The following is a 19018-nucleotide window of genomic DNA, read 5'->3' on the forward strand; positions in this document are numbered from 1 at the left end:
CACGTGACAGTCCTCCAAATACTTGAAGACAGCTATCATGTCCCCTACTCCCAAGTCTCATCTCTTCCAAGCTTAACATCACCAGTAAAATCTACTGAACCTTAAAGTTTTGCAACCTTTTTTTCTTTCTTTTCTTTTTTCTTTCTTTTTTTTTGGTGTAGCACTCATCAAAGACTTTTGAATGCCCAGAAAGATTACAATCTGCTATTTTTTCCCTTATCCATAGTCAAGCTCCTGTGGAAGAATGAATAAATTAGCCAAGCATGATTTCTCCCTTAGAGAAATTATGTTGCCTAGGCACCTCCTCCGATGTGTTCTGTTCTCAGTTAGAATGAAGCAATTAGGATACCATCACCTGGGTTGAGCATCCCTGAGGCAGGAGAGAGTGGGCCACAGGTGTTTGAGTTCCTTTGCCAGGCAGCCAGAAGCAGGTAAATGTGTGTAGGAGGGCTTTGCAGTGAGCAGTAGGAATACTTTCTTCTCTTTGGGAGATGGCCAGCCAGGAATTGGATTAGAAGGTAGACTTTCTCGGGATTGCATGACAAATGACCAAGGAATGACCAAGGAAAATTCATGGTAGTCACATATAGGGAAGAAGTAGATAGAAAGTGAATGAGAGAAAAGGAAGAGAAAAACGTCTGGGCTGGTGGAACCAGGAAGCTACCCATTATCAGGTTCCAGAAGCCTGGGAGAAAACTCCCTTGAACTTTTGGAAACTGGGACTATGTAATCTCTCCACGATTGTCTGTGATAAAGGACAGAGTAGGCAAGGATGTAGTGATCTATAGAGAAGACCAGAACTGCAGAGAGGAAAAAAAGAACAAATTCTGTTAAGTAGAGATTTGGTGCTAGTAGAAGCCTTGAGCTTTGGCATTGACACTGGTATTTTTTTCTGATGGGGCAAAGCCATATTTAGAGTGGATACCTTTAACTCTGTCCCAGGGTGTGAAATTTCAATGGTGTTGTCAGTAGTATCCCTGGGTGAGCTCTTCTTTCTCCCTCAGTAGTAACCACTTCTTCAGCATCCAAGAAGCCTTTAATTTTTGCAGGGTATACCTTTGTTTTTTCCTCTGGAGTTTGTATCCCAAGTGAGATCTCTTCCCCTGGCTCCTTGCCCCAGAAACAAAAAAAAAAGTCCCAGATATAGCTTTGTTTCTCAGGTTATCTTCAATCAGAGTTGTTTCTGTTTGAAATCAAGGGCTTTCTCTCCTCCTTCCCATTATCTGCCTTTTCTTGTATTTATGGGGGAATTTGCATGTGAATATATAACCTCAAATCATTTTTGCAGCAACACCTTGTGATAGTCTAAATATAGATGGATGACTTCAGTCTGAAATTGGAGACAAAGAAAGGGGCCCAAATACTATTCCATGATGGCTCCCTGGTGAAAGGACAGTCTGGGCCCTGCTCCCAGGGAGGGAAGATTTAATGGATTTGTGGAGGGAGAGATGATTCAGCAACTCCATCCCACACAGGTTAAAATGGTAGTTGGTGTCATTTGATCAAAATCCCCAGGGGGGTCCATATGACATGCTAGTAAGCATTGTAAAGCCAACAGAGCTGAAAGGTTCATTCATCCATTCATTCAACAAATACTCCCCCAGTAGCAGCTATCTTATTGGTGCTAAAGGGATACTCTCAAGGTACTCATGGTATAGAAGGGGAGGAAAAATATGGAATATAACCTTACAAATATAATGTGGCAAAATATAAAATATGACCCTCTCTGATCCATCCTTTTCAATATAGCTTTAAAAACCTGCCACACTTTTTTTTTTGTATTTAACTTCCCTTACCTATCTCAGCTCATTCTGAGTTTTAACATTCTTTATACTGTTTTTAGAGGATTGGGGCACATTTTTGTGTTCTAGGTAGAAAGACAGTACCATGAATAGAGGGCTGCATTTGGAGTCAAGAAGATTGGAGATTAAATACTGTTTGAGATACTTGTTGGCTTTCCTCGTAAGCATCAGTTTCTTCATCTGTGAAATGGGGATAATAATAGCACCTAACTCCCAAGATTGTTGTAAGGGTGAAATGATATAATATATGTAAGGTGTTTTACAAACCTTAAAGTGCTATATAAACACTATCTGTTCTTATTATCCTGTTACCTTTTTTTTTGGTTTTGTTTTGTTTTTGTTTTCTACACGCATATAAAACTTAAATGATTGGGGAGTTCTCAGTTCGTCAACAATGGTCTCTTTAGATGGCTCCCATTTCCCCATCTCATTGTAATTGTTTTTTTTGCTGTCTTTAGAATTTCATTTTTGAGAATTTCCCATCTTTCCTCAGATCATTTTGACTACAGAATTTTAGTCCACTGAATGCTACCTATTTTTCTTCTGAACCTTTTGAAATTTGCTTTTCTAAAATTATGAGCAAATGCCAAAATATGCCTGACTTTTCTATTATGAGCTATAGAAGGGAGTATTCACTGTTTTTCTCAAAGTTCTTTTCATTTTTAACCCTTAATCTAGTTTTGTACTGTTGGAAAGAATCATATCTAGAATAAAAATTCCTTTTGCTGGTTCCTCCATTTTTAAATTATGAAATTTTTACCAAAACAAGCCAAAGAAGTGACTTTTCTGCTAATAGCCTGAAAGGATTATACCCTAAAGCCAAAACTCTAGGGACACGGATAACTCTCCTGATCTCATTTGTCAATGATTGACAAACTTTCCCAATCATATCTTATCCAACCCAGGGTTTTTGAAACTTTGGGTATTATTATTCAAATCTCTGTTCTCCAGCTCCTACTGTCTACTCTCTTATCCATTGCTACCTCCCATGGTTGTTTTGAGGACCAAATAATATAGTATTTGTAAAAGACTATGACAACCTTAAAGCCCTATATCAGTGATGGCAAACCTTTTAAAGATCAAGTGCCCAAACTGTAACCCTCATGTGGCATGTGAGCCTCCCACCTTATCCCAGACAGGGGAGGGAAGAAGTGCTCCCATTGGGCTAATGGGCAGGAGGGCAGGTGATATGAGAAATGTCCTCAGGTACACATAGAGAGGGGGAAAGGAGCAACCCCCTTCAGCACTCATGCTATAGATTCATTAACAGGCTTTATATAAATGCTAGTTGTTATTTTTATTTACCAACCTCAACAAATATTATACACTAAAGCTACCCAGCACTTCCACTGTGCTCCCTGGAATACTTACTCCATAAGTTTAAAAAAACTTGCTTTTATCCTAAATTTTTTCCTTTCCTATTTCTTCCTTTTTCTAGCTCTCAGTAATTCCCAGATCTTTCTTGATGACACAGCTTCCTTGGCTATGCTTTCCAGAATTGGTCATTATTCCTTCTAACTCACTTGTCAGCGAAAAGTTGGAATACTCCTTGGTCCCCACTGACACTGCTAAGCCCACCTTCCATTGAAATCATTCAAGTAAACTCTCCTCCTTTGAGGTTCTCTCAATCCATATCTACCGCAATTAAAAGTCTTGTCTACTGACCTCCAGAATGCTATTCTCTTTTTTCAATGAGTTCAGTATCAGATCCATAGTCTTTTCCCACTTCCTAGCTCTTACCTTCATATACAACTTTTGACTTTAAAGGAGATATTGATGTTCCCAATTCCTCAGTTTATTTATTTGCCATGACCTTATACTCTACTGTACATTAGTTACATACAGAGATAGGATGCCCTTGATCACCTGCCAATGCACCATTTCTGTAATCATGAACTCTATAAGGTCCTTATGTGATCACAATCCATTGTCATTACACCTCTCCCTCTATCTTGTAACACTAAACCTTGTTTTTAATTGACACAGTGACCCCCATACACTTTCTTGATCCCTTAGTTCTTTTTTCACAACATAATCTTTGCACTCGATATACACATTCCTCCCTTGACAATCTTAACATCTTGGTGAACCAGTTCAAATTGACACTTCCTCTTCTTTTTTACTCTGTTGTCCCTTTATCTTACCATTGATCTTTCCCAGCCATGCTTCTCCTACCATTCTCTGTCTTCACTCCTTGCTGCTGAATGGAGCTGGGGAAATCTTGAAATCATAGACTGGGTCCACTAAAAATTTATGTTACATTATCTGGACTGGGCCCTCACTATAGAAAGTAGATCTTATACTTCCTTGATAGGCTTACCATCCTACTCACCAAAACAGCTTTTCCAAACCTTTTCATCCCTCCTCAAATCTCCCACAGCATTTCTTCCTGCTACCATCTCAACTGAGAACCTTTTCTTATATTTAACTGAAAAAAAAATTGAGGCCATTCACTGAAAACTCTCTCTTCTCCCTTCCTCCTCTTTTTCAGTTGCCTTCTGCTACTATCTCCTCTTTCACACTTATTTCATGTGAAGAGGCAGACTTTCTCCTTGCCAAGGCAAACCCATTGGCATGCCAAAGTGATTCCATTCCATTGCTTCCCATCTTCTACAGCAGAGTAACCCTTCTATTATCCTCCCCTTCCCCCTCACTTGTCTTTAATCTTTTCCTGGATATTGGCTGCTTCTCTGCTTCCTAAAAGTATGCTCATGTTTCTCCGACCCACCCAAAACCTTCTCTTGATCCATCCATTTCCACTAGCTACCATCCAGTATTTCTCCTCCCTTTTGTAAACTCCTTGAGAAGGCTGGCCGACAATAAGTAGATCACTTCCTTTACTCTCATTCTCATTTTAATTCTGAAAAGTCTAGCTTTTGATCGCATCATTCAATGAAACTTTTCTCTCCAAGGTAACTGAACAATTTTTTAAATTGTCAAATTGAATGTCCTTTTCTTTGTTCCCTTCCTTCTTGAGTCTCTCTGATGCCTATGACACAGTTGGCCACCCTCTTCTCTTTATACTCTTTTCTCTTTAGGTTTCCATGAGCCTATTCTCTTTTGGATCTCCTATTTATCTCATCACTTCTTTTTGGTTTCCTTTGCTGGATCTTTAATCCAGATCACTTCTGATAGCAGGAGGTACTTTTTCTTTTCCTGGATACTATCTAACTTGGTGATCTTATCAGGTCCCATGAATCAATTATCACCTCTAAATAGCTGATTTCCAAGTCTGTGTATCCAATCATAACCTGTTTGCTGACCTTTAGTCTTGCATATCCAACTACTTGTTGGATTCAGTAGTTCCCAAACTGAATTAATTAACTTTCTTCCCACCCACTCCAGACTTCCTTATTAGGGTACTATCACCCTCCTAGTCACTCAGGTTCAGAACTTAGATATTACTCTCTACTTCTCACTCTTTCTTACCTCTTCCCATCACTATATCTAGTCTGTCACTGAGATCTGTTGATTTGACCTTCATAACATCCTTTGCATACTCCATCCTCTCTCTTTAAAAAAAAAAACCCTTACCTTCCATCTTAGAATCAATACTTTGGCTTGGTTCCAAGGCAGAAGAATGGTAGGGGCTAGGCAATGTGGGTTAAGTGACTTGTGCAAGGTCACACAGCTAGGAGGTGTCTGAGCCTCAAATTGGAACCCAGGACCTCCCATCTCTGAGGCTGGTTCTCAATCCACTGAGCCACCCAGATTCCCCCTCCTTTTCAGTTTTAAAGAAATTTTGATTAGGTTTACAAGACACCAGGCAAATATGTTCTTAACATCCTTTGTTAGGTGTATTCTGGCCCTGGCCAGGATCCTATCATTTCTCTATTTTCAACTGTTCCAGAAATCCAAATACCATTCTCAGACACCATCTTGTTAGTCATCTGTTTGTCTCTAAAACCAGCTTTTCTTTTCTCTATCTCATACCTATAATGGGCAATAGTAACAAAAACACCACCTGTGTCCCTATGGTCTTTAGTTTTTGCCCAAGACTTTTTAAATTTGTGGCTATGCTTTGCTAGTTCTTCTTGGCAGTTGTCTATGCCCACATGACTCACCAGAAGTGGGTGGTGGATAGATAGCCATTCATTTAGACAAGTTTTGGGAAGTACTGTTATGTCTCAAATACATGGCCTGGGACAGACTTCTTTATTCTTGTTAACAGGTTGACAGATTCTCCATGCCAAGGAGTCAGTGACAAGGATTCTTCTCTCATTTCTCTGACTCTTAATGGATACTCTACCACTTGACTACATCTGTGGATACACATCATCATTCCTTGGAGGATAATCAGTAGCTCCTTCCTTAGGGAACTTAGCCTCTCCCTCTCCCCTTCACAAATAGCTTCATATTTGTTTTTTAGCTCAAAATATATAGTCACCTCTTTTCCCTTCCTATTCTAGGTGTCCTTTTCCCTCTAACTTCCTGATATAGGTATGAATTCCCCGTTATCCTTCAGATACTTTCCCCGCCCTGGTTTTTATATGAAGGACTTTCTTTCAGACTTTTTTTAATGGAACATTTCACTGTCCCTGAAAACTAGAGTGTGGAAAGGCATTCCTCGAGCCCCTTCGCCCCCTCTTCTAGAAGAGAGACCAGCTGGCACTTTCTACATAAGTAGCAGCCACTTGACTGTGGCAGAAATAAAACCATTACTTTCTCAGTGCAAGTGGAAATTGAACCCATGGGATCTGATGAGATCACTTAGAGTTGAGAGAAGAAGGCACATTTTTGAACCTTTGCAGACACCCACACTTGGCAAGGTGGTGGATGATTACTGAAAGAGGCTGAGAAGGAGCAATCCACCAACTAGGAGAACCAGAAGAGAGTAGTTTTATGGGTGCCAAGGGAGAAGAGACTATTCTGGAGGGAAGGAGTAATAATATCAAAAACTAAAGAAAGGATGGTGAGGCCTAAGAAGAAGACGTTGCATTTAGCAGTTAAGAGACCTTTAGTGGCCTGAGAGAGATTGATTTCAATTGAGTGGTAAAATTTCAAGGGGCTGAAAAATGAATGGGTGGTAGGGCAGTAGAATAATTGAATTGTAGCCTCCTTATAGGAGTTGATAGTGCAAAGGAAAAGAAATATAGATGATAGCTTGAGAGGATTTCAGGGTCAAGTGAAAATTTAAGGAGGTGAAGACTTGAGCATGTCTATTGGCAGTAGAATAGGGGTGAATAAATGGGGAGAGATTGAGGATGAGTAAAAGAATGAGATAAATCCTCAAAGAGACAGGAAGGGAATGAGATTAAGGCTATATATAGAGGGGTTAGTTTTGACAAGGAGAAAGGTCACTTGATTCTTGGAGGCTAAAATAGGGAAGAACACAGGGGAAGATATAGAGGAGTACTGAGTAAAGGAGATGAGGGAGCTGATGACAGATGGTCTTGGTTTTCCCCCAGCTAACAGCATCAGCTGAAAGAGCTGGGGTTTGGAGGTTGAACTAGGGACTTGAGGAGGGGAAGTCTGGAACAGTTGGTGAGGGAAGGCTATAAAGCCAATTAAGAGAAGAATAAAATCAGTCAACAGATTTATAAAATTTATATAATATTTACACATCATATATGTATAAATATAATGTATATTTTTAATTTACATGCCTATAACGTATTTAGAAGGCTATCCTGCCAATGTATTCTTAACTATGCAACTTGAAGCTGGCTTCTTTCTTTCTTTCAATTTTTCTTGCAGTATTTTTAATTTCTTGTAATGATGTCAGGCCTTATGCTAGACAGTGGGGATACAAAAATAAAAAATTAGTCTCTGCCCCCATGAAGCTAACTTTCTACTACATAAAAGAACATGCATGATTACTTAGAGATAGAGATTATATCTTCATTTCCTTAGTACAGGAAACTCCTCAGAGAGGAAAATCTATACAAGTGATGGTGAACCTTTTAGAGACCAAGTGCCCAAGCTACATCTTCACACTGTATGTGAGCCACCCTCTTACCACAGACAGGGAAGAGAGGAAATGCTCCCCTTGGGCTGATGGGCAAAGGGATGGGTCATGTGAGAAATATTCTCAGGCATGGTGGAGAGGGGGAGGGGAGCAACTCCCTCTGGCACTTATGCTATAGGTTCTCCAATATGGATGTATACATATGCATTTTCTCTGTAAACTGTAGTCTTAGTTCCCCATAGCGCTGATTAACTTGCTCAGAGTCATACAGCCAATATGTTTAGAAAGTAAGGACTTGAATTCAGATCTTCCTGGTTCTTAGATCTCTATCCACTGCCTTTTTTACTTCTGGATCTGTCAGTTATTGCCAATTGGGTAGGTTATTTTTTTAAATCCTTCTCTTCTGTCTTAGTATCAATTCTAAGACAGAACAGTGTCAAGGGGCTAGGCAATCCAGGTTAAATGACGTGGCTGGAGTCATACAGCTAAGAAGTGGCTGAGGCCAGACTTGACTCCAGGTCCTCCTAACTCCAAGCTTGATGTTCTTTCCACTTTGTTATATAGCTACCCCCAAGTAAATCACTTTTAACTTCTCTAGGCTGATTTTTCATCTGAAAAAATGAGTACTAATTAATGATATGCAAATGCAACAAAAAAGATTATAGATAAAAGAATTGCCATTTAGCAGTGAGAGTCCAATTGAGGTTATATATTGTAAATTCAAAGTAGATCTAGCCAGCTGGTGTTATGACTTCTTCCTATAGCTTTCAGCATCTTGAATTTGAGTAAGGGACAGCTAGGTGACTTAGTGGATAGAGAGCCAGGTTTGGAGACAGCAGAGGATGGGAGCAGTCCTGGGTTCATATCTGGCCTCAGATACTTCCTAGCTATGTAGCTCTGAGCAAATCACTTAAACCCCATTGCCTAGTCCTTGTTGCTGTTCAGTTTTAGAACCAGTACTTAGTATTAATTCTTTTTTATTTTTAATTTAGATTATTTTCCATAGTTACATGATTTATGACTTTTTTCCACCTCTCTTCTCTCCCCCCTCCCAGAGCTGACAAGCAATTCCACTGGGTTATACATGTATCATTTTTTAAAACCTATTTCTATGTTATTCATATTTGCAGTAGATCTTTTAACATCAGTACCCCCGATCATATCCCTTTTGAACTATGTGATTGATCAGATGTTTTCCTTCTGCATTTCTGTTCCCACAGTTCTTTCTTTGAATGTAGATAGCATTCTTTCTCATAAGTCCCTCAGGATTGTCCTAGGTCATTGCATTGCTGTTAATAGAAAAGTCTGTTACATTTGATTGTGTCACAACTTAGTATTGATTCTAAAGTGAAAGGTAAGAGTTCTAAAACAAGTAAAGGAAGTAGAAGGAGAAAAACTCATATTTGAGGACTGAGCTGTGCCTGATATTAAGACAAGGGGACAGGGGATTCCAGGGTAGAAAAGGAAGTATTATTGAACTGGTTAACTATAGAATCAAAATAATGAAGTGAGGAAATCTGAAACCAGATCAAAGATGATCAACTGAGAAAGAATAGATACATACAGAACCTAGAGATCATGGTATAGATGAAGACTAGACTTAAAATGAGTATGGAAGAGGGAGATGAAAATAAAGGAAACTGTGAATAGAGAGGGGAATTTCAGTTTGAGGTTATGGAAGTAGAGTGGTTATGGATAATGGCCAGGTCTGAGATATGACTCTTCCTTTCCCCACCCTCAACCTCTAGTCTTTCATATACACTGGAGATGTAGGTCATAGCAGTTGAAGGGGTTGATGAACTCATGTTGTGAAATCTCAGTGATCACGGTTGTCATTTGCAATGAAGTAGGTAAAGAATTCCTTGAGAAAGACAGGAGAATGCCCCATGGATTGATAGATGTTAGTAACAAATATCTAGGCAGGTGATATACACAGATGAAGGGAACCTCAAAGGAGGAGAGGCCAGTGAGTGATGGGTATCTAGCAAGGCTCTGGAAATGCCAGCAGGGAGCAAAAAAAATGCCAACTCATCTTCTGGCCTGACATACTTTGGGAAAGAAGATAAGAAGAGAAACCAGCAATGGAGAGGGGTCTTTTTGCAAAGGGCAATTCTGTGAGCACCAAAAAATATGGAATATGGAAGGAAGAGAAATAAGAGAAAGAGGGAAAAGGGTCCTGAATCACATAGTTGTGGTTCCGGGAGATAGAGAGGATAAGGATTGCAGGGCATAGCATTGAACAGGAGTATGAATGTGAGGATAGGCAGCAATGGTAAGTTCTTTTTTATTTTAAAAGACAATGTCTGTGAGTTACAGGGCAGTAGGACAGGAGATTTTGCTAAACACAGGACAGGAGGAAGTTCTAGTTAATTAGTATTTAGTTGTTTAGAGCAGAAGACTGGAAGGGTAGCATGATTGCTTTATTTTTTTGGCTCTCTCCACAAACCTTTTAAGGGGCCAAAAAATCAATATTAGTAGTGGCCAAAGGACTGTGTGGTGTAGGAGACCTCTAGTGTTGGATAGCCATTTCATGCTGCCTCTTCCCTCAGCTAATATTCCTAGCGAAGGATCTAGGCCATATATAATAGATTCATAGATTCAGAGCTAGAAGGTTTACCATCACTGATCTAATGGGTCAAATGGTGAGTGAGGATGAGTGTGAAGAGGCTACTTATTTTAAGAAGCTGATGATAAGCAGTTCATAATTATGAAAGGCATGGTGTATATTGCTTCCATTGGTGGCATGAGAAGGTCATGTGTCAAGGAGGTCTGCAATCCTAGTTCCTGTGAGAAAACAAGACCGAGTCTAGTGCCATCAGTAGACCTAAAAGGGACATATGTTCTCTCCTCTTCCCTCCTTACAGTCTGTGGTCCTGTACCTGATTGTACTGGTGGAAAGTGAAGTAGGTACCAACTTAGCTGCCAATAGCAAGGAAGAATACAATAAAATGCATTATGCAGGGAGATCCCAGGACTTCCATTGGAATAAAGAAGGAATTGAGACTAAGAGATCATTGTAGAGGAAGAATCAATATCTATGAGTGTAAAAGGAGCCAAGAGGAGAGACTGAATGAGGTATTACTGTAGCAGCTAGGTAGCATAAATGGATAGCCCTTTGGAGCTGGAGGTAGGAAAGGCTGAGTTCAAATCCAGCCTCAGATTAATAAATTAATAAATGACTCAGAGGTCATTTGACTTCTCTGGGTCTCAGTTTCCTTATACATAAAATGGAGATAATAATAGCATTTAGGTCCTAGAGTGGTTGCAACGATAAAAGGACATAACCATTCTAAAGTTCTTTGCAAATCTGAAAGTAGAGAAACAATTTTCTCAACAAAAATGTATCAAGGCACTTACTGTACAATAAGGTGCTATGCTGGGCCTGGGGGAACAAGACAAAAATGACATAGTCACTGATTAAAGGAGCCTACATTTTCCTGGAGAGGAAAGATACCTACAACAGTAACTTCAGTGAGGGAAATACTAAGGAGATAAAGGACAAAAGGCAACCTGTTGGGAGAAATTTGAGGAGGGAGATAATTTGGGGAGAGGGAAGAAGAGAAGCCAGGGTAAGTTTCATATAACCAGTGGCACCTGATTTAGACCCAGAAGGAAAGAAGGATCTTCAAGTGATAAAGATGGGAAGAGGAAGAAGAGAATCTATTGTTGACATGGGTGGTGGTCTAGGCAGGGGTACAAAGAAGATGGCAGCTGGTGAGACAAGAATGGATGTTGGAGAATCATTTAATTTGACTGGAAAGTATACTAAGTGAAGGGGAGTAGTATGAGGTAAGCCAAAGCCAGTTTGTAGAGGATTATTGAATGCCTGAGGATGAGTATTTAATTCATTGGGTAGGCAATAAGGAGCCAATGAAGATTTTTGAGTGTGAGTTTCATTGAGGATGTTGATCTGAGCAGTAGGTTAGAAAGCTGACTCTGGCAAGGCTGTCAAAAAAGGGCTGTAAGCAAGTGGGACTAGGGGCAGAAAAATCAGTTAGGGGGCACATATAAAAGTTTAGACAAGAAAAGATTTATCTGAAAAGGTTCTTTATTTGTGGGTCAAACATTTATCTTTTTATTTAAAAATTGTGAAAGGAAACCAACCTAAAAATAAACATAGCTGTTTAAATGATACCTCGAGCCTGAGGGTTTCAGGATTGGAGGTGTTAAAGGGTCCAGGAAACTGACCAGGGAAGGATGGGTGCTGCCAAGTCATAGTCAGCACTGAAGAGGTGTTAGCAAGAAACTCATTGAGCAATGGAATGATCACTGTGCTTAGTGTTGCTAGTTTGGAATGTAGATCTACCTCTTATTGGCTATATGACCTTAATCAGGTCATTTAACCTCCCTTGATTTCAATTTCCTTATTTGTAAAGGAAAGCGTTGGTCCAAACCAGTGGTGTTAAATTAAAATAGAAAATGGGGTCATTAAACCTTCCTTAAGAATCTCCGTTGGCTGTCTGTTGACCTAGAAAACCACATCTCAATTTCATCTATGTTCTATGTTTTTTTTTAAATTTATTCTTAAAATTGTGTCCTAATTACGTTTTCAGGTTTAGGTCACATTCCATAGTGTTTGGGATGGGAAAGGGAGGAGGTAGCATGGCTTTATGTTTGACTTTTCCTAACTAAATGTTCTTTAAGATCCCTTTCCCCTCTAAATCTGTTAGGTAACCATATGGGATAGTGGATGAAAACAGGAAAATCTGAATTCAAATCTAGCCTATGGCACTTAATAGCTGTGGGTCCCCAGCCAAGTTATTTCCCCTTTCTCAGCTTTAATATTCCCAACTGTAAATTGGGGATAATTATGCCATCTGCCTCAAAGGGTTGCTGTGAGGATCAAATGAGATAATATACATACAACACAATATACCTGGAAGGGCTATTATGGTGACTCTAAGCAGTAGGTGGTTATCTTTCCTAATAATATGCTCCTGGTAAGGCCATCCTGGAGTGAAGGGGTCCAATAGCCAGATGACAGAGTGAAACCAGGTAAATGTAGCATCCTGTAATTCAGCTTTTCCAGGGTCACAAAAGGAAAGCGAGCTGGGCAGTCCAAATAGCAATGTCAGGAGGAAGTCCCAAGAGAGAAATGAAGAGTTATAACTTGGGCACCAGTAGATAATACAGGATGCAATAAGATTGGGCAATGAGAATTGCCAGAGGTCCTGTGGACTCATGAACCCTATGAGAGCCTCCAGGGACCAAGTGCCCAGAGAGGCTGAGTGACCCATTCTGGCCATTCTAGGGGGTCCTCCTGGTGAACCCTTTATCACCATCAGTAAGTAAGCTTATGCTTTCTGTTCTTTTCTCATTTCTCCCCTTAGTGACACTTGTAGCTGGAAATGCTATTTCCAGAGATGTTATGGAAAAACACAGCAACTAACAAATATATTTTAGAGCAGAATGGGCCCCCATGAGCATGGAAATCCACAGGCCTTTTCATACAGAGCTGGGCACTGACTCACTGACAAGTGAGCAGAAATCTATGCAGCAGCAATATATCAGCAGAAGTGCCTCAGGTTGGCTAGTCTCCCTCTGAGAAGAGGACATAGTCTCTGCAGGCTGCCTTGGTCCTTCTTATACATCACATCATGGGAGACAAAGGGAGAATAGGAAATTCTGGGAAATCACTCAATCTAAAGAATAGATTTTGAGATAACTGGGAAACTGAATCCTTCTCCTTTCAAGAGACAGACAGCCTCATAGAGTGAATAGAAATATGGACTGTGAATTTAGATGTTGAGTTCCATTTCTGCCACTGACTTGCTGTCTGACCTTGGACAAGTCATAACCCTTTCTCTGGCCTTAGTTCTTCCTTGGTAATAAATGAGAAAGTATACTGGTTGGTCCCATAGGATTAAAGACCAGGAAGAGACCTTAGAGTCAATCGAGTCACTCTCATTGTATAAATGGAGATCCTATGGCACAGAGAGGTTGGGATTTCTCCAGGGTCACATACTCAGCCTGTGTCTGAAGCAGGAATTGAACTTAGGACCTTCTGATTCCAAGTCCAGCACCTACCCACTATGCCAAGCTGCCTTTCCACCATCCCTTCTAGCTCTACCATTTCTATGTTCTAAATGTTTCTTCTTGATCAAGCACCCTATAGTAGAGTACTACCCTTAATTTGGGTTTTGATGGCACCAAGATGCACCCCTTCCTTCTGGTTTGGGTGATAGGTTCAAAATGGGAAGAGAAATGAAATTCAGTCCCTGTCTTCCCAGGGAGAGAAGAATGACATTCACTAAGCGTGGGCATCATTAAACATTTAAAGCTTAGTTTGTCACTACACCTGTTACAGGTGCTATGTAATGATGACAGTTGAATCAGATTCATCATTTGTCCTTTGTAGAGCTAGAAAAAACTGCCATCACTTATCCTTCTGTTGGAAAATAGGCGTGTTTGTGAAGGCTATACATGTGCATGTAGAGTATATGCATGTAACAATAAATGAGCATGTATTAACCACTTACTATATAGACAAGATACTGGGACATGACTTGCCCTCAAGGAGCTTACATTAAAAAAAACTTTTACTCTGTCTTAGAAATGATGCTAAGTATTGAGCAGTAAGGGTTAGGCAATGGGGGTTAATTGATGTGTCCAGAGTCATACAGCTCAGAAGTGTCTGAAGCCAGATTGGAACCCAGGACCTCCTGTCTCCAGGTCTGGTTCTCTTAGCTATTCCAAGGAGCTTACTTCTAATGGGGAAACAAATACCTATGTGTAGAGTTAAAAAAGAAACAATGCAAGGTAGTTTGAAATTGAGGGTACTAGTAGCTGGGGGGCTCTACCTTCATGTAAAAGGTGATACTTGAGTTTTGTTGGGAATTGTGGATGAGTAAATTGAAGAAAACCTGCAGAGGCAATGGATGAAGGTTTGTAGAAGCTGTCAATCAAAGAGCATTCCAGAGGAGAATATGACTGGGAGAAGACTGTTGAAAGAAACATCCAAACTGTTGGAGATCTTTTCTTTCTCCTAACACATGAAGAAGCAAGAACTGAGAAGATCTTTTCCTTACGGATTTTCTCTCTATTGTTTCAGGAAGTGACTCAAAGATCCTCAACCCTGTTAGCCACATCCCTCATTCAAGACTCTACAATATTATTCTCAATTTAGGATTATTTAAGATCAGGGAAACCCTAAACCCTCTCTCCCATCCAATTTCCTTTTCCTCCCCCTTCCTTAAATAAACCCCTTACTCCAACCATTCAAAGAGTGAGTTATCTATTAGATATATCAGGAAACTTACTCAGAACTGAATTCCAGTTTGTCAACAATTGAAGAGACTAACTGAAGTGGGAGAGAAAGGGAGGAGGGAGACAAAGGGAGAAGGGTGGCAGATCTGATCCCTCATCACCATAATTCTTAAAGAACAACCACCTAATACAGAATTTCCTAGAGGCTGACCTGAGGAGGTGTTGAAATTCAGACATGGGGGAAAATCAGTAAAAAGGCATAGAAAGGGGTAACTAGGAAGCACAGTGAATAGAGAGCCAGGCCTGGAGACAGGAGGTCTTAGGTTCAAATATGAGCTCAGATGCTCATAGCTAGCTGTGTTACCTTGAGCAAGTCACACAATCTGCCTAGATGTTACCATTCTTCTGCAATGGAATAGATACTTAATATTAAATTTTTAAAAAATCCTTACCTTCCGTCTTGGAATCATTACTATGTATTGGTTCCAAGTAGGCAATGGGGGTCAAGTGACTTGCCCAGGGTCACATAGCTGGGAAGTGTCTGAGGCCAGATTTGAACCCAGGACCTCCCATCTCTAGGCCTGGCTCTCAATCCACTGAGCTACCCAGCTGCCCCCTTAATATCGATTTTAAGACAGAAGGTTAGGGGTGTGTGTGTGTGTGTGTGTGTGTGTGTGTGTGTGTGTGTGTGTGTTAATTTAAAAGCATGGAAACAGAAGATGAATTGTTATGTGTAAGGAATAAAGAGGAGTCCATTGTGGCTGGATAGAAGAATGTAAAAGGAGAAGTAATGTACAGCTCTGTGTGTGTGTGTGTGTGTGTGTGTGTGTGTGTGTGTGTATGTAGTAATATCATGCTGTTCTGAATGAAAATAGTCAGTCCAGCAAAATTCACAGAATGATGGAATATGAGAGTTGGAAGGGACCTCCTTCGAGTCCAGCCATATATTCCAAAGCACACAATAGGAGAATCTTCATTTATATCATGCTGGACAAGTAGTCAACAACAAGGAGCCTTTTGGCTGTTGGCTCTACTTTAGGTGTATCCTCATTCTAGCCCATCATCCACTCAGCAGAGAAAGTGATATTCCTGAAGCCAAGGTCTGCCATGTTGCCCTCACCCCCTACTGAGTGAACTCCAATGGCTCCCTATCACCTCCAGGGTCAAAAATTAATATCTTCTATAGCAATTTAAATCCTGCAGAATCTGACCATCCCCACTGCATTCCAGGCTTCCCAGCCCTAAGGACTCCATTTCTGTGACCCCCATTTCTTTGCTGCTCCCAAACAAGAAACTCCATTTCTTAAAGCTGAGTGTTTTCATTGGCCTTCTGAAATTCCATCAGTTTTTTCTAACCATTCTGTTAAATTATCTGAGTCCTGTAGTTCTGAACACATAACATGTTCCTCTTATCTTGGATATCAGGATTGTAAACATTGACAACTGTATGTAAAGCAAAGACCCCCTTGTTCTCTCATATCTATATCCTCACTGCTATGACTCACATGTACTGGATAGAAATGGGAATTTCAGTGTGAGATCTATAAGAGACATTTGGAGTTCTGAATCACAAAATAGAAGAATTCTCTCCCACTGCCTTCTCCCACATTAATTTTCTTATTTTCAAGACTGGTTTTTCCTATTTAATTATTTAAGAATAGAGTGACACCTAGTCAAATCATGGCAGGAGTGAAATTCTGAAGCTGGATTCAGAATTGGGCTGGAGCCCATGACCAGCTCTGCAAGGGGTGGGGATGTTTTAAAAGAATCTTGACATTTGTGACTGAATTGGCAAGAATAAATCGTGATACAAGAGCTGGCATTAACATTCCATTTAATAGCTACAATTCCATTTTTAACCTCTTCAAGGCTATAGTACAGTGTGGCACATTTTTCCAGTATTTGCTATATAAGGAACACTGCGTTGGGGACCAGACAAGATACAGAGTTGCACTTACTTTTAGGAGGAACCTAGGATGGGACAACACTGGACTTGGAGACAGGAACACTTGCATTCAAATCCTGGTTCAAACAGTTAGTATTTGTCCTAAGCCCCTTAACTTCTCTGAAACTCAGTTTCCCTCTCTTTAAAATGAGAATAACAATAGCCTTTTATCAACCTAGGGTTGTTATGAGGATCTAGTGGGATAACACATACAGTGCTTTGGAAACTCCAAAGTGCTATGTAAATGTTAACTATTATTATAATTATTATGGAAAAATAACATTTTATTTCTCCACTAGTTCAACTGCTGAATCAAGAATCTGTTCTCCAACATCCCTAACATGTGGTGGTCCATTCTGCACTTGAAGAGCTTCAGTGATGGGGAAGCCACTACGTCCAGAGGCTGACCATTTCCGTGTTTGATGGTTTTCATTGTTCGATGGTTTCTCTTTACAATGAATCAAAATTACTTCTTCCTCCTATCAGTCACAGTCCTATCTGCCCAGTGGAAACAATCAATCAATCAAGCAGGCAAGCAAACATTTATTAAATGTCTACTCTGTGCTGGATCCTAGGGACATAAGTACATGTAATAATCCCTACTTGCAAAGTATTCATATTCTGGGAGACAAGTATGTCTATAGAAGTATATATACAATATATAAATATTAAGAGAATAAAAACAAAGTAAATACATTACAAGTGAAAACCCTTTTAACTGTGACCATCCTTCAGATATTTGAAGTCAATGATTATCATCCCTTCCAATGTCCTCACGAGGATTTTCTGATTTTGTAGAGGAACTCCCCATCTATCAGATATCTCCTTTTTCTTCCTTATTTGAGTTATTCACAATTATATTTTAAGATTCTGATTTTTGAGGGCTTTCCATCCCTACGAGCCAAATTTCTCCTTTTTAGAACCTCAGACATTTGTACCCTACATATCCACAAGCCAATCCTGTGGGGGTAGACAGTGTAAGCAATGTTATGCCCATTTTCTAGATAGAGAAATAAGGTCCTGAGAGGTTATATGACTTACAAAAGGTTATACAGCTATTAGGGGCAGAGCTGGAATTTGATCCCTGGCCATATGACTACCACACAACCTATATAGTCCTCTTGCCAGCAACAAATTCATGCTCTACAAAGAGTCATGCATGCTGGGCTTTCTCCCTCTTTCTGATGTTCAGTAAAGCTTTGAAGCCAGCAGGGAGTTTTGCTTTGCTTAGAATTTGAGGCATATCAAAATTAGATTGTTTTAAAAGCTTTTTTTTTTTTGCATCAGAATCTACCTTATCTTTAAGCAATTTTCATTACGAATGCTAATTGTTCAGACCTTGACTAATTCAGACTTATTTTGATCTTGCAGGATTATTCTCCTCAGTAGCTCTCTGTCAGACACAGCAAAAATTAACACTAAACTCCTTCCTGCAAACATCTCTGGAAGTCTAATAGCCTCGAGTTCTGTTATAAATAGACATTTATATAGATATGTGATGATGAAAAGAGATTCTTTGAGAATGATCACAATTAGCAACAGTTGAATAAATGTGCAAAAATCTTTCTCAATCATGGACAAGGTGTACCTAGAATTTGGATAGCCCTAGGATAATGGTAATTGATGTTTATGAATCAGTTAGGTCTAGCAAGATCAGTGCCTTTTAAAATTTTAAATGTTCTTTTTTCATTTTATAAATCTAATAAACACGAATATTTTGACATAAAAAGAAAAAAAGGATTGTATATGAAATGGTGAATTGCTACTTATTTTAAGTGTATATTACATTTAATTTGATAATAACAAGACTATCCTGCTTGTTCATGTCCCTTTTGAACTTCTTTCTGTTCTCTGTATATTAAAAATGTTTAATGTCTCTTTCCTTCCTTCCTCCCTCCCTCCTTCCCTCTTTTCCTTCCTTCCTTCCTTCCTTCCTTCCTTCCTTCCTTCCTTCCTTCCTTCCTTCCTTCCTTCCTTCCTTCCTTCCTTCCTTCCTTCCTTCCTTCCTTCCTTCCTTCCTTCCTTCCTTCCTTCCTTCCTTCCTTCCTTCCTTCCTTTCCTCCCTCTCTTCCTTTCCTCCCTCTCTTCCTTCCTTCCTTCCTTCCTTTCCTCCCTCTCTTCCTTCCTTCCCTCCCTCTCTCTCTCCCTCCACTGACT

Source organism: Monodelphis domestica, chromosome 1 (genome assembly GCF_027887165.1).
Source record: "Monodelphis domestica isolate mMonDom1 chromosome 1, mMonDom1.pri, whole genome shotgun sequence".
NCBI lineage: Eukaryota > Metazoa > Chordata > Mammalia > Didelphimorphia > Didelphidae > Monodelphis > Monodelphis domestica.